The following is a 17,484-nucleotide window of genomic DNA, read 5'->3' as shown; positions in this document are numbered from 1 at the left end:
CAAGGCTTCATCTTTGCTCTACCATTATTTGCTTTCCCATGAATGATTGATTTGTACTGATATATTGGTTTATATTCGTCATTTAGTTCATCATCTGATCAAAAGCACTTAGTTTGGAAGATGTTTTGGAAAGGGAAAATGTCAGTCTAGACCATACATTAGAAGGAATATAATTAATTCCTAAGGATCAAAATTTTATCTTGTGTATATTACCTGAATAGCAGCTAGATAAATAACCATACTAAAATTATTTTTTGAGATTAGCCTCTTTTTCCAGAAAAGAGTGAGTTAATTCAAAATCACCTAAAATATAATCATGATTCATTTCTTATCTGTGCCTTTATAAGATAAGCAAAAGTCCTTTTTTTTTTCTGAATGGATCTATCTATGCAAATTTTATATATTCCCTGAGCCCCAAATGACCTAAATATTAAGACTGAGAATTTGCCTGCTCTAAACTCTGATGCTATGTGATCATGCGTAGCATTTACAAAACCCAGCATTTTCACAGACTTTTTTTAGATATATATTCTATTCTAGAAAAGAAAAATGTTGCTCATCTAACGGATTTTTTGAGCGACTAGGAAGGTTGTATTTCTGGGCAATCATTTTTACACATTATATTTCAAATAAAACTATAAGTTTCTATATGGCAATGATGATATATTTATAGCTTTGAAAACTCTCCAGCTTCTAGCCAAGACCTAGCTAAAAACAAAACAAACAGGGAAGCCTGAGTGGCTTAGTGGTTGAACGGCTGCCTTCCGCTCAGGGCATGATCCCAGGATCTGCATTGAGTCCCACATCAGGCTCCTTGCAGGGAGTCTGCTTCTCCCTCTGCCTGTGTCTCTGCCTCTCTCTCTCTGTCTCTCATGAATAAATAAAATCTTAAAATACAAACAAAACAAAACAAAACAAAACCCAGAAAACTCCAATTAGTTCTTGTGGACCAACACTAAAATAATAAAAGAAAACCACTTTTAATGTTACTACATTATTCAAGGTGTTCAATGTAAACATATCAATGTATATTTAAATCCCAATGTACATTGAAACCATATGATTTTTTTAAGACTTTATTTATTTATTCATGAGAGACACAGAGAGTCAGAGATGCAGGCAGAGGGAGAAGCAGGCTCCATGCGGGAGCCTGATGTGGGACTCGATCCCAGGTCTTCAGGATCACACCCTGGGCCAAAGGTGGGGCTAAACCACTGAGCCACCAGGGCTGCCCTGATTTTTGTATTTTTTAAATAAAATGTACATAATATACACAATGTGTTCTAAGCCAAAAGATAAGGTATTAACTATTTATACATTAAAATAATCCTATGTTATCATATACATTAAAATAGAATAAATAATCTTATGTTATCATAAATATCTATAAATATCATAAAATTAGGAGTGGTTCTTTTCCAAATCTCATAAAGGGTCCTCGTATTAAATTTTTGGTATATATATAATCTCACTGAATACTTTCAGGAGAAATATGTAATTTATATATATGAATAAATATTTATGAATATATGTTCTCCATGCTAGAGTGAACAGCAAAAGTTTATGCCCAACATGATTTGGCCTGTCAGAAACCTCAAGGAATATCGAATTAAGTTTCCATAAAAAGGAAAGTGTTTTGATAGCTTATAGTCGTCATTTTTTAAACTCATAAAATAATACAGAATTCTTCACCTCATGTAGTCAATGCTATTATTGCCAACTATTTCAAAAATTATTGAACATAAGATCATACCTGATATATGATTTAAATGTTAATTGTCAATAAAGTTGTCAAATATTTCTTGTTTTGAGCATCAGGAATGTTTGCTTTAAGATACACAATACTTTTTACTTCAAAAAATATTTTAGACAATCAGTGCTACTGTTATCAAGAGCTATTGATTAAAAAGTATAATAAACATAATTCTCTATTTGAGGATTCAAATATCCAAAACATTCTACATATATTACATACACTACTGAAAAAAATGAATTTCTTACCTTTCCTTCCACCATGTGCTGAACCAAAACTTAAGTATTGGTGCAAGATTTCTAAAATAGAAAATAAGGGGGGAAATCAATAATAATCTGGTGAAATTGAAATCAAAATGTACTCTAAGCTGTAAACAAGTTTTGCACATAATAATCAACCATCATTAACAGTAATATTTCCAATCCAATGCATTATTTTTCCTTCAATTTCTTTCCAACTATCCAAGACTCTGATATGTATAAAGAATAGAGACTTTAAATGTGCAATTCTATGAGAGTCTATGATAAATGTTTGGCGTAACCTACCACTCAGGTAAGTTTTGAACAGTAAGGTTATGGACTTGTCATTAAATTCATTCAAAGTTATTTTGTAAGCATAAAATGATATATATATATATATACTCTATAAATACAGTAACTATAGTAAATAAATATAAATATAGTATACATATACTATATAAATAACATATACACACACATACATACATAGACCAGTTTTGTTTTAGATAATAACCATCTAAATAATTCAAAATCTTTTTCATAATAAACTAGCAAATCTGCAACAGGATTCAAAAATATGTATCTCAAGTCCCAATCCAGAAGTTTAAAGGAATCCAGAAACATAAAATAAGATTTGTAATGTTTTTCTCCCAGGGTTCTCTAACAGTTCAGACAGAGAGCTGAATAAGAATCAGGGGAGAGATTGATAGCCCAAAGAGATTAGAGCCTAAGAGGAGCAAAATTGAGGTTCATGAGTTGAGAAAAAATATGTTAATGGCTTGATGATCTTCCTACCCAGGCTTTCAGCTTAGACTCCAGCAAACAGTGCTATAGCTAGAGGGTTAACCAAAATCAGACATGTCCACACAGGAAGTCCAACTTTTAATCATTTCAATATAATTGGATTTAAAGTGATTCCGTTTTATCAGAATAAGAAATAAATCTTTTCTTGATGGAGATAACACCATTCCACACCTCCATTTATTCATAAAAGTTGGCATTTAGTTAAAAAGAAAATGATGCATATATGCAAACAAGGTAAGATTATACAAACATAAGAGAAGCAACAGAGAATAGAAATGGATTCAATTGAGAAGCCAAAAAATGATGCATTGAAATACAAACTTTAAAATAGTTATGCCGGGGCAGACCGGGTGGCTCAGCAGTTAAGCGCCGCCTTCCGCCCAGGGCCTGATCCTGGAGACCCAGGATCGAGTCCCACCTCGGGCTCCTTGCATGGATCCTGCTTCTCCCTCTGCCTGTGTCTCTGCCTCTGTCTCTGTCTCTCTCTCTCTGTCTCTCATGAATAAATAAATAAACTCTTTAAAAAAATAAAATAGTTATGTCTACTATAAAAAAGACAGTATTGTAATCAAGATTAAAGAAAGGAAAGCAAACCAATTTGCAGAAAAATAGAACTACAAATAGGGGAACTGAAAAACACAATAACTGAAATTAATGGCTCAGTGGGTGTGTTTAACAGCCAACTAGACACAGTTAAATAAAATTGTTAAGCTGGTAATTAGGTAGAAGAATATAACCAGAATGACCTACAGAGAGACAAAAACAATATTTTAAAAAAATGTAAAAGTGAAAATAAGAGGTCAAGGGATACTGCAAGCGTCTCAGAAAGAATTGTAGTACCTGATGGAGAAGAGTGAAGTGGGACATAAGCAGTATTTGAAAAGATGTCTTCTAATTTTCCAAAACTGATACAGGAAATCAAACAACAGAAAATCCAATGACTATTTTGAAGCAGAAAATCTACTACCTTGAAATTTACAAACAATATCTGCCTTCTGGGTCCTCCTCAATAGATCCTTTAATGATGCAAATGGAGTGCAAAACCCCAAGCGCTGTTCATGAGGTGGTGTGGGGCTTTGGAGTTAGACTACAAAGTAGTCAAAGACTGGTGGCATCCTTTTCTGTCTACCTATTTAATATATTTATGTGAACTTAATGTGTTCAGTATTCATCTTTGAGAAGATTCTGTGGTCCTTTCTCTTCATTTTGACTTTGAAAAGTATCAAAATCAGTCCTATGGACTAAAGTGGCTCTGTAAGGTGCCCATACAGCTGTGAAGGACAAGTCTAAATAGAATTTTTTTTTTTTAAGATTTTATTTATTTATTCATGAGAGACACAGAGAGAGAGAGGCAGAGACACAGATAGAGGGAGAAACAGGTTCCACGCATGGAGCCCGATGAGGGACTCAATCCCAGGACCCCAGGATCACACCCTGGGCCAAAGGCAGGCACCAAACCACCGAGCCACCCAGGGATCCCCTAGAAATCTTAATGAAAAAGATAGAGGAAACACTTGGTACCTGTATTAGTATTTTTATTGCTCAGACAAAATTACCGTCTTAAAATAATGCACATTTATCACCTCAGTTCCTGTGGGTGAGCAGTCTGTCCAGTTTAACTGGATCCTCTCTGCTCTGAGGGCTTTAGTGGCTACAATCAAGGCATCAGTCTGTTGCATTCTTATGAGGCACTAGAGAAAGATGGACTTCTAATCTTGTTCAGATTGGCGGAGTTCATTTCTGTGGGTGTAGAAGCCAGGTCCCTATAGGCATACAAGCTGTGGATCATGGACTGCTCTCAGCTACTTATGCTGCCGTCCCATCTTTGCCGGGTAGACCCCTCCATCTCAGCAGTGAAAAACTTCCTTGTGTTGGAAGCTTCTTACACTTCAAATCTTTTGTGATTTCCTTTTCTGTACCCAGCAAGGGAAAATTTATGGCTTTTCAACAGTTCCTGTGAATTAGTTTATCTAGATTATCTTCCCAAGTCATCTGTGGGATATAACATAACCTAATCACATGACTAATATCCCATCATACTCATATCCCTGGAATTTAAAAGGGAATATGGAATCTTGAGGGTTGTCTTAGAATTCTACCTAACAGAGTGCAGAAATGCTTTTACTAATAGCATTTTACACTTAATAGAACCCCAACCTAACTGAGAGATGCCTGTCCACACATTCCTGATGGCACTGAACAAAGCACCTAAAACAGTGATTTAGTCAGCCCCTGACTGAGCATCCCGCCTGGATCTCAACATTCTCCACTCAGCCCAGAAAGCAACCTAGCCCGATGGGCAAGACTATTTGAAATCACTTTATAGGGATTCTAGCTTTTAGATATCACTCTAAATTCTCTTTCTTGGATAACAAGTGACAAATGGCAAGGTAACGGGAGCAATGGTTCTTTGAACTTAGGCAAGTAACCCTGGGTTCACTACAAACATTAGGATAAAAGGAAACCGAAAAAAGGATGTATGATCGTATCATAATGACCTGAAGAGAAAAAAACAAAAAACTAAAATTGGCACTTGTTTATATCCACAGGCTGAGGAACTCTGAGACACCTGTAACACCTGCCCAACACTGGCTACACATGGAATTGACAGCATGTAATGTGGGACAGAGAAACTGGCAGGACAGAGCATCCCTTCACTTTTCAAATATATGCCAAGTTAAAGGGTAGAGTGGGAAAAAGGAAAAATGAAGGGGGAGAAGATTCTAATAGACGCTCACCCCAAAACCACATTTTCTTTAGAAATACGTTATAGCTTTTAGCTGCAATTCCCATAAAATATATTTTGAGACACATTTTTCTTTTTGATTTTAACTCAGATTATAACATTGGGCACATTTCTGAAGTAGAGGTGTGGTATACACACTGATGTATACTAATCTTGTTTAAATCCAATAATATTAAATATCATTTCTGTCTAGAAATTATTTCTGGCTTTCATATAAATTATATTAAGCCCTTATACCTTAAATAAGTGCTTCCATTTTTAAAATATATCATGTTTGACTTTTCCCAACCAATCTTTATTGCCTGAATTTCTGGAGTACTGAAAGCAGTGCCTTTCATAACTTGGAATATAGAATAATATGTAAGCTTCACTTGGAAAACAAGCATGCTATTCTATTTTGATTCATAAACATGTTCAATGTCATGACATTAAGAATGGGAAATTCATGGTTATGGTTTTTTTTTTTTTGGTTATGGTTGATTAAAAAATTATTTTCATACACTGGGATTTAGAAACAGAATCTACTTTTTGTAATGTCTAAGATTCCAAATTTGATTATTATTTTTCTGCAGCATGGCATGTGGATCAAGCTTTCATCTGATTTATTGGACATCAGATCCAATAGACAATATAGTGATATCACTTGTCTCATTCTATCAAACTAAACATTACACTGAACAGAATCTGCACATAAGAATATTTTATTACAGTGACTAACTGAAATCTGTTTTAATAGAAGCAAAAATGCCAGTTGGTATATGTTGGTGGCATCAATTATAATACTTTACAGAAACACAGTTTAGTAGTTTGGAGGGAAAAAAAAATCAATGACATGCAAGAAAAATATTCCACCAATTTCCTAATTATTCAAATTGCAATCTTTGAAGCTGGATTTCAAACAGCATAATCATCAGATGTTTTATGCATGGCTATTGAATGTTACGAGGTACACCGGAATAGTTAATCATAAAAGTTAAAGATGTTTTATAGCAAAGTCAGTACACATTAAGACATATAAATCACAAAATATCTTATGTGTGTGTTGTGAAAGCACCCAATAAATTATCACAGTAGTTTATGAGAAACCAAAGGACCCCTGAAGAGAGTCTATTGCTGACTAGTAACAATATCTGAATTTTGTAAAAGAAATCACAAAAGATAAAACATGAAATAACGTACAAAAAAATAACTTCAGGAACAAAAAAGAGAAGTGCTTTACTGCTTTTTGAGTCTTTTGTCTTTGGTATCCTTGACAAAGCCAAGAACTGCCCTGAGATAAAAAGAAACATGATATAAAAGAAGATGAACTCCAGGTCAAGGCTAAAAGTTTTTAGAAAAGTTAAGAGATATGATAACATGCACATACAAAAATATATTTATGTCAAGAAAATCCAAAAGATAAAAAAGTCCATAAAATAAGTATTTCTAAACCCCTAACCTACCCTAAAATTTGCTCAACAGAATAATATATCACAACACTTAAGTGTCAAACAATTTAAGTAGAAATATTTGAAAAATATCATTTTGAATTTTGAAGATTGATACTCTTAAAGTGTTATGTGTTATTTAATATTAGTTGTGAATTATATTGACATTAGGCTAATGATACAGAGAAATTTTAGTTGGCTTAATTGCCAAAGTAAGGAAGACAATGTCCTTTTAACTATTTCCATTTAAAAAGTATTTTTAAAAAGTCAGTACTTTTAAAATGGCACTTACTAAATGGCCTCATAATTGATTCAAAGTAATGTTCAACAAATATTATCATCTTTAAAATGCCTAACTTTAGAGGATTCAGCCTACTATATATATAGTATGGAATAGGCATAAAATTAATTTACTAACCACCCCATTTCTCTAAGGAAGAGAGGCTAAGTAATATCAAAAGTTCTAGGATAGTGATCTCTGGGTGGCGCAGCGGTTTGGAGCCTGCCTTTGGCCTAGGGCGCGATCCTGGAGACCCGGGATCGAATCCCACGTCGGGCTCCCGGTGCATGGAGCCTGCTTCTCCCTCTGCCTGTGTCTCTGCCTCTCTCTCTCTCTCTGTGACTATCATAAATAAATAAAAATTAAAAAAAATAAAAAAAAGTTCTAGGATAAAAGGAACTTTGTAAACATGTAAATGAAATTGAAATTTTTAAAGTTTCAAAGAGTGTTTTGGTATAAAGAATGTCCTAGCTAAAACAAAGAGGTATTCAGTCTAAACTAATTATATTTTTGAAGCTCCAGAGCACCCTGCTTTTTTAAATAATAAATTTATTTTTTATTGGTGTTCAATTTACCAAATACAGAATAACACCCAGTGCTCATCCCGTCAAGTGCCCCCCTCAGTGCCCGTCACCCAGTCACCCCCACCCCCTGCCCTCCTCCCCTTCCACCACCCCTAATTCTAGTTCGTTTCCCAGAGTTAGGAGTCTTCATGTGCTGTCTCCCTTTCTGATATTTCCCACACATTTCTTTTCCCTTCCCTTCTATTCCCTTTCACTATTATTTATATTCCCCAAATGAATGAGAACATGCACTGTTTGTCCTTCTCCAATTGACTTACTTCACTCAGCATAATACCCTCCAGTTCCATCCACATTGAAGCACATGGTGGGTATTTGTCATTTCTAGTGGCTGAGGAATATTCCATTGTATACATAGACCACAGCTTCTTTATCCATCATCTTTCGATGGACACCGAGGCTCCTTCCACAGTGTGGCTATTGTGGACATTGCTGCTAGAAACATCGGGGTGCAGGTGTCCCGGCGTTTCACTGTATCTGTATCTTTGAGGTAAATCCCCAGCAGGGCAATTGCTGGGTCATAGGGCAGGTCTATTTTTAACTCTTTGAGGAACCTCCACACAGTTTTCCAGAGTGGCTGCACCAGTTCACATTCCCACCAACAGTGTAAGAGGGTTCCCTTTTCTCCGCATCCTCTCCAACATTTGTGGTTTCCCACCTTGTTAATTTTCCCCATTCTCACTGGTGTGAGGTGGTATCTCATCGTGGTTTTATTTGTATTTCCCTGATGGTAAGTGATGCAGAGCATTTTCTCATGTGCCTGTTGGCCATGTCTATGTCTTCCTCTGTGAGATTTCTCTTCATGTCTTTTGCCCATTTCATGATTGGATTGTTTGTTTCTTTGCTGTTGAGTTTAAGAAGTTATTTATAGATCTTGGAAACTAGCCCTTTATCTGATAAGTCATTTGCAAATATCTTCTCCCATTCTGTAGGTTGTCTTTTAGTTCTGTTGACTGTATCCTTTGCTGTGCAAAAGCTTCTTATCTTGATGAAGTCCCAATAGTTCATTTTTGCTTTGGTTTCTTTTGCCTTCGTGGATGAATCTTGCAAGAAGTTACTGTGGCCAAGTTCAAAAAGGGTGTTGCCTGTGTTCTCCTCTAGAATTTTGATGGAATCTTGTCTCACATTTAGATCTTTCATCCATTTTGAGTTTATCTTTGTGTCTGGTGCAAGAGAGTGGTCTAGTTTCATTCTTCTGCATGTGGATGTCCAATTTTCCCAGCACCATTTATTGAAGAGACTGTCTTTCTTCCAATGGATAGTCTTTCCTCCTTTATTGAATATTAGTTGACCATAAAGTTCAGGGTCCACTTCTGGGTTCTCTATTCTGTTCCATTGATCTATGTGTCTGTTTTTGTGCCAGTACCACACTGTCTTGATGACCACAGCTTTGTAGTACAACCTGAGATCTGGCATTGTGATGCCCCCAGATATGGTTATCTTTTTTTAAATTCCCCTGGCTATTCGGGGTCTTTTCTGATTCCACACAAATCTTAAAATAATTTGTTCTCACTCTCTGAAGAAAGTCCATGGTATTTTGATAGGGATTGCATTAAACATGTAAATTGCCCTGGGTAACATTGACATTTTCACAATATTAATTCTGACAATCCATGAGCATGGAATATTTTTCCATCTCTTTGTCTTCTTCAATTTCTTTCAGAAGTGTTCTACAGTTTTTAGGTTATAGATCCTTTACCTCTTTGCTTAGGTTTATTCCTAGGTATCTTATACTTTTGGGTGCAATTGTAAATGGGATTGATTCCTTAATTTCTCTTTCTTCAGTCTCATTGTTAGTGTATAGAAATGCCATTGATTTCTGGGCATTGATTTTGTATCCTGCCACACTACCAAATTGCTGTATGAGTTCCAGCAATCTTCGGGGCGGGGGGGGGGAGGCTTTTGGGTTTTCTATGTAGAGTATCATGTCATCGGCGAAGAGGGAGAGTTTGACTTCTTCTTTGCCAATTTGAATGCCTTTAATGTCTTTTTGTTGTCTGATTGCTGAGGCGAGGACTTCCAGTACTATGTTGAATAGCAGTGGTGAGAGTGGACATCCCTGTCTTGTTCCTGATCTTAGGGGAAAGGCTCCCAGTGCTGCCCCATTGAGAATGATATTTGCTGTGGGCTTTTCCTAGATGGCTTTTAAGATGTCGAGGAAAGTTCCCTCTATCCCTACACTCTGAAGAGTTTTGATCAGGAATGGAGGCTGTATTTTGTCAAATGCTTTCTCTGCATCTAATGAGAGGATCATATGGTTCTTGGTTTTTCTCTTGCTGATATGATGAATCACATTGATTGTTTTACGAGTGTTGAACCAGGCTTGTGTCCAGGGGATAAATCCTACCTGGTCATGGTGAATAATTTTCTTAATGTATTGTTGGATCCTATTGGCTAGTATCTTGTTGAGAATTTTTGCATCCATGTTCATCAGGGATATTGGTCTGTAATTCTCCTTTTTGGTGGGGTCTTTGTCTGGTTTTGGAATTAAGGTGATGCTGGCCTCATAGAACGAATATGGAAGTACTCCATCTCTTTCTATCTTTCCAAACAGCTTTAGGAGAATAGGTATGGTTTCTTCTTTAAACGTTTGATAGAATTCCCCTGGGAAGCCATCTGGCCCTGGACTCTTGTCTCTTGGGAGGTTTTTGATGACTGCTTCAATTTCCTCCCTGGTTATTGGCCTGTTCAGGTTTTCTATTTCTTCCTGTTCCAGTTTTGGTAGTTTGTGGCTTTCCAGGAATGCGTCCATTTCTTCTAGATTGCCTAATTTATTGGCGTATAGCTGCTCATAATATGTTTTTAAAATCGTTTGTATTTCCTTGGTGTTGGTAGTGATCTCTCCTTTCTCATTCATGATTTTATTAATTTGAGTCTTCTCTCTCTTCTTTTTAATAAGGCTGGCTAATGGTTTATCTATCTTATTAATTCTCTCAAAGAACCAACTCCTGGTTCTGTTGATCTGTTCCACAGTTCTTCTGGTCTCGATTTCGTTGAGTTCTGCTTGAATCTTTATTAACTCTCTTCTTCTGCTGGGCGTGAGGTCAATCTGCTGTTTTTTCTCTAGCTCCTTTATGTGTAAGGTTAGCTTTTGTATTTGAGTTCTTTCCAGTTTTTGAATGGATGCTTGTATTGCGATGTATTTCCCCCCTCAGGACTGCTTGGCTGCACCCCAAAGATTTTGAACGGTTGTATCTTCATTCTCATTAGTTTCCATGAATCTTTTTAATTCTTCCTTAATTTCCTGGTTGACCCTTTCATCTTTTAGCAGGATGGTCCATAACCTCCACGTGTTTGAGGTCCTTCCAAACTTGTTGTTGTGATTTAGTTCTAATTTCAAGGCATTATGGTCTGATAATATGCAGGGGATGATCCCAATCTTTTGGTATTGGTTCAGACCCGATTTGTGACCCAGTATGTGGTCTATTCTGGAGAAAGTTCCATGTGCACTTGAGAAGAATGTGTATTCAGTTGAGTTTGGATGTAAAGTTCTGTAGATATCTGTGAAATCCATCTGGTCCAGTGTATCATTTAAAGCTCTCGTTTCTTTAGAGATGTTGTGCTTATAAGACCTATCGAGTATAGAAAGAGCTAGATTGAAGTCACCAAGTATAAGTGTATTATTATCTAAGTATTTCTTCACTTTGGTTATTAATTGATTGATATATTTGGCGGCTCCCACATTCGGGGTATATATATTGAGGATTGTTAAGTCCTCTTGTTGGGTAGATCCTTTAAGTATGATATAGTGTCCCTCTTCATCTCTCACTACAGTCTTTAGGGTAAATTTTAGTTTATCTGATATAAGGATGGCTACCCCTGCTTTCTTTTGAGGTCCATTCGAATGGTAAATGGTTCTCCAACCTTTTATTTTCAGGCTGTAGGTGTCCTTCTGTCTAAAATGAGTCTCTTGTAGACAGCAAATAGGTGGGTCCTGCTTATTTATCCAGTCTGAAACCCTGCGCCTTTTGATGGGGTCATTAAGCCCGTTCACGTTCAGAGTTACTATCGAAAGGTATGGGTTTAGTGTCACCATCATATCTATGCAGTCCTTGTTTTTGTGGATTGTTCCACTTAACTTCTTCTTAAAGGGGAATTTTAAGAGTCCCCCTTAAAATTTCTTGCAGAGCTGGTTTGGAGGTCACATATTCTTTCAGTTGCTGCCTGTCTTGGAAGCTCTTTATCTCTCCTTCCATTTTAAATGAGAGCCTTGCTGGATAAAGTATTCTTGGTTGCATGTTCTTCTCATTTAGGACCATGAATATATCCTGCCAGCCCTTTCTGGCCTGCCAGGTCTCTGTGGAGAGGTCTGCTGTTACCCTAATACTCCTCCCCATAAAAGTCAGGGATTTCTTGTCTCTTGCTGCTTTAAGGATCTTCTCTTTATCTTTGGAATTTGCAAGCTTCACTATTAAATGTCGAGGTGTTGAACGGTTTTTACTGATTTTAGAGGGGGATCTCTCTATTTCCTGGATCTGAATGCCTGTTTCCCTTCCCAGATTAGGAAAGTTTTCAGCTAGGATTTGTTCAAATACATATTCTGGCCCTCTGTCCCTTTCGGCGCCCTCGGGAACCCCAATTAAACGTAGGGTTTTTTTCCTCAGGCTGTCATTTATTTCCCTTAATCTATCTTCATGGTCTTTTGTTTGTCTCTTTTTTCCTCAGCTTCCCTCTTTGTTATCAACTTGTCTTCTACGTCACTCACTCGTTCTTCCACCTCGTTAACCCTCGTCGTTAGGACTTGTAGTTTGGATTGCATCTCATTCAATTGGTTTTTAATTTCTGCCTGATTAGCTCTAAATTCTGCAGTCATGAAGTCTCTCGAGTCCTTTATGCTTTTTTCTAGAGCCACCAGTAGCTGTATAATAGTGCTTCTGAATTGGCTTTCTGACATTGAATTGTAATCCAGATTTTGTAACTCTGTGGGAGAGAGGACTGTTTCTGATTCTTTCTTTTGAGGTGAGGTTTTCCTTCTAGTCATTTTGCTCAGTGCGGAGTGGCCAAAAACAAGTTGTATTGGGAAAAGGAGAAAAAGAGAGGAGAGAAAGAAGGAAAGAAAAAAGAAAAAAGGAAGAAACAAAAGAGAAAAAAAGAGAAAGAAAAAGAAAGAAAGGAAGAAAAAAGGGGTGGGGGAAGCAAACAAATCAAAAAGAAAAAAAATAAAAAACAAAAAAACACGGGGGAGTACCTTCTGATTCTGTGTACTTTAAGTCCCTTGACTTCCCCTGGACCTTGTCCGTCTAGCTGGTGTTCTGGGGGAGGGGCCTGTTGTGCTGATTTTCAGGTGTTAGCAGTTGGGGGAGCTGCTGTGCCCCTGCCTGACGCAGGGCTCAGTGGGGGTTGTTTACCCCGTGAGGCCCCAGGAGGAACAACAGCAGTGGCGGGGCCAGCTCTGCAGCCCTGGAGTCAGCCCCCGCAGTAGCTCCAGAGCTCTCCGTCTGCAGGGCCTGGCGGCTCCGAGGCGGGGCCGCTGATCTGCTCAGCTGGGGCAGGAGCGTCCTCGCTGTCCTGGGCCCTCCCGGCCTCTGCCTGTCCCGGGGGTGGCCGGATCCTGGGCTGTGTCCCGGCGCCCAGTGCTCTGGAGCCTGCGCTGTTGGATTCGAGCTCCCGCCCCCGCAGCCCCCTCCGCGGAGCCTCCCCCGAGCCCCCCGAGCTGCTCCCGCCCCGCAGCCCCCTCCGCGGAGCCCCCCCGAGCCCCTCCGAGCTGCTCCGGGTCCCCCGTGCGCGCTGCAGCCCTTAGGGAGCTCGGCGCACTCTCCCGGGGCGCAGGTGTCTGTTAGTGTCCCCGGGAGCCCGAGGGCATCCCCGCCCTCCTGGGTCCTGCTCCAACTCCCCGCGAGCCCCTTTCCCCCGGGAAGGTCGGTGCAGCTCCTGCGTCTCCGGAACGGGGCTCTCCTGTCCTGGGGACACTCGCCCCGGCCTCAGCCCGGCTCCTCGCGGGGCCCCTCCCCCTTGGAGGCCTTTTGTTCCTTTATTTCTTTTCCCCGTCTTCCTACCTTGATAGAAGCGCGATCTCTTCTCACTGCAACATTCCAGCTGGTCTCTCTTTAAATCTCAGGCCGAATTCGTATATTTTCAGGATGATTTGAAGGTTATCTAGGTAATTTGGTGGGGACAGGTGACTTGGGGACCCTACTCTCCCCCCGTCTTGCCCCTCCCCTCTCTTTGCAGCCTGCTTTTTGTTTATGTATTTCAAATGACAACAGTCTAGAAAAGAATTTCAATAGAGCATAGATTTTTAAATAACTCTAATTTTCCTCTCAGTCAGTATCTAGAATCTATAGTTAATTGAGAAGCTACAAAGATTTAAAGTCATTCATAAAATGGTACCATAGATTATCAAATCAATAACCTACATGGTATCCTTGATTTTACACTTCCTGACTTTCTTGTTCTTCTCTCTTCATAAAAGGGAAACTATTAATAACCCACTCCCCCCTCAATTAGACAGAAGAAAACAATCACCTTATAATTATATATACATTAATGAGGCCAAAGGGTCTGACAAACGAGCCTGACCCCTCTGATTCCCTCTTTAGAGTCCTGCAATATTTGCCTGTATTTTCCTGAATTATTTTGAAGCTGAAAAATAGAAACACAATATACCATTATTGCATTATATTTTATGTAAAATTTTGATGAACTAGAATATTTAGTAAGTACATCTAATTGACAAAAACTCAGGAAGGAAGCCTGCTTTGTAAAATAGTAATATCAAAGGCTCTCAGTATAGATTTGAAGAGTACAAAAATGCTACATAAAAAACAGAGCCTACTTCACTCCTAGAATTAACTGGTTTTATAATATAATGTTCAGCTCTGGGGTTTCTTTTAAAAAAAGCAAATAGAAAGGATTACCCCAAGAAAGAATACACCTTACAGCAGCAGTAACACCCAATATAACAATCAAGTCCCTGTTGCAAATACAGTGTGACAAAATATCAGCATCTAATTGCATTTGAGGATCTTATTCAGATTATGCATTAAGAGTTCTTTACGCAGGAGAACTCAAATCATTTTTTTTTTCCTAACTTAAACATTAGGAAAAAGCATCTATGCTATCATACAGCAATCAATGTTAAGGAAGGAAATGCTCACAACAAATACAAACAAATAAGAAAGATAATATATATATGAGACATGTAAGACCATTACTATCTTGCTGAAAAAAAGACAGTAAAGTTAATATGAAGTGAGGGGAAAGTACTGTACATTAAAGTGCTTCCATTTCCTAATCTTAGTATTATGATTACTACCATTATTTAGAAATGAGTGTTTAGTCATGATTGGAGAAGTACATAAGACTTTTACTTGAAGGATAAACAGAGTTTTAAGGGGAGAATGCTAAGAAATGAGGGCATTTATGTAGAGCAATACCAAAAAAATAACAGTTCAAACTGTATTCAAGGAAGAGTGTGGGTAGACTTAGTTATGGAATGTAGTCTACACACATAAGGGGAGCAAACCTGGCATGGCATGGTAGATTAATGGATTAGTTAATTGAATTCAGAAACAAACACAGAACTAAAAACTCCAGTGTTAATATAAAACCTCATTTGTTAGAAACTTACATAATACAATCCATCTGTTCACTCGCTGAACAAATATTTATTGAATGCATACCACTTGTCAGAATCTGGAGTTGGGCACACTTTAAAGGTGGAGTAGACATCCTCTCGGTTTTACGGTATTCGTAATTTAGACACCATCACCCTTATTTTAAGAAGAAAAATGATAGCTAATATATACCGTGGACTTACTAGAAACAGCACAAGACTATATATGAATGAGCATGGATTTGGATACCAGTAGGTGGGGATGTCACAGTCCCTGCCTGCAACCATTTTATATATTGTCTCCAAGTGTGACATCCTTACCAAAAACTGATTAATACTTATGTGTATTTAGAATATGAAATGACTAGTTATCTTCACTTAAATTACCTTTCTACCCTGAGATCTACTCTATCATTTCTCGCTTTTTTTTTTTTTTAAGATTTTATTTATTTGTTCATGAGAGACACAGAGAGACAGGCAGAGAGATAGAGGGAGAAGCAGGGTCCTTGCAGGGAGCCTGATGTGGGACTCGATTCCTGGACCAGGATCACGTCCTGAGTTGAAGGCAGACGCTCAACAGCTGAGCCCCCCAGGCATCCCTACTCTATCATTTCTCGAGCTCCTCTGAATTTGTGCATTGTCTGCCTTTTTTTCTGGCTACAGAAGCATTTTGTCAGCGACAGCAATGGGTCTTTTTGGTGCTTTACTCAATGTCCATGCATTATGATTAAAAACTACTAATCTTTAATAAACTGAAGAGGCCCTCTTTCTTGATGCTTCTGCCTTCTGAATTCTTTAATATGCTTAACTTTTTGCACTACACATTTCAACCTGAACTAAATGTTAAGCAGTGTTGGTGTGTACTTTTGGCGGGAAGGGTGCTATTCACCTTCCAACATTCCTGCCTCATTAATGTCTTCTGATCCAACACTTCAAGCTGTCCCCCTCTGGCTACTGAAATGAGAACTAAAAACATTCTGCCTATGACTCTTTGTAGCTGCTTTCTCTTGTGTATGTGTTGGCTATATAGGCCCTGATATGATAAGTAGAAAGATACTTTTATTCCAATCAATTTTCCTGAAGAATGTTTGCATATATGTACTCATCATTTGTAGCTAACTGAAGCACAACTTATATAAAACACTGATGCCAATTTTGGCATCCTAAGAAATTATTTGACATTGAATAACAAAGACAAATAGTTTGTAAACATAATGGGATGTTATATATCCCTTCCTTTAAATAGTAGTAGTAGCTTTCAAAACTAAAGTTAAATACACAGGAAATAGAAGTAATCGAAGAAGTCACCACTATATTATAAACTTGTTATATTTTACTGGTTTAAATTGAAGAATAGATATTTAAAATTGAGAAAAATGTATTTATATTTCCCTAAATATTGTTACATAGGCTTAAAGCAAAAATATCTTATTCTTCAAGGAATTATAAAACTATTTGGTATTTTCAAATGTCAAACTGAAATTCTATCCATTTTGAACAAGAAAATTCTCCTCATATAACATTAATTCCACCCTAGTACCTAATAAAATGATTCATTTGATTTGAAATCTTATATAATGAAACTATGGCTTCCAAAAATCAGCACTCTGTCAAATATAAAACAAAATTGAGCAAGGAGGGAAGTCCTCTAAACCAGCATTATCGAATTTTAAAAGAATTTCCAGATGAAGGAAAAGAGCACACAGCCTTCAAAGCCCAATAATGTCGATCTCCATAATAGCAGAAAGTTTTCCTTTTCAGGTCACAAAAATACAATTAATCATGTTAGACATCAGAAAGCAAATCTGAAGCCGCCTTTGATGATCTATCCTTGTGTGGAAAAAAAGTAATTGTTGTGTATTACCCAGCTGATTAATCTTGTGCTAATTTATCCTGTATGTTGTGTGCATGCAAAATTTCTTGGGGGATTGATGGATATCATATAAGGGCTCTTAAATATATAAGAATGCTATCCTTATTCAAAAATTATTGGTGCCACAGACACAAACATGCTGTAAATTTATGTTAAAATCATAAGGTAAATAATCTACTTCATTAACATTTATATTAGATCAGTTTATATTGCTTTAACATAATCT

The 17,484-nt window shown here is 37.6% G+C and overlaps 1 long non-coding RNA gene across 2 annotated transcripts in view; it reads right to left on the bottom strand.

Moving 5' to 3' along the window:
• LOC144307147 (uncharacterized) overlaps positions 1 to 13,320 on the bottom strand; it is a 70,351-nt gene extending 57,031 nt beyond the window's left edge. The window contains exons 1-2 of one of the 2 annotated variants that reach the window (XR_013374077.1): positions 13,019 to 13,320; positions 2,002 to 2,052 (exon numbers count right to left, since the gene is read on the bottom strand). This is a non-coding gene — a long non-coding RNA (uncharacterized LOC144307147). The remainder of the gene's footprint in view (positions 1 to 2,001; positions 2,053 to 13,018) is intronic. The other variant, XR_013374078.1, reaches the window with a different exon arrangement.
• Between the last annotated feature and the right edge of the window lie 4,164 nt (positions 13,321 to 17,484).

Source organism: Canis aureus, chromosome 38, assembly GCF_053574225.1.
Source record: "Canis aureus isolate CA01 chromosome 38, VMU_Caureus_v.1.0, whole genome shotgun sequence".
In the NCBI taxonomy this organism is placed as follows: Eukaryota; Metazoa; Chordata; class Mammalia; order Carnivora; family Canidae; genus Canis; species Canis aureus.
This window is presented reverse-complemented; position numbering and strand designations above follow the sequence as displayed.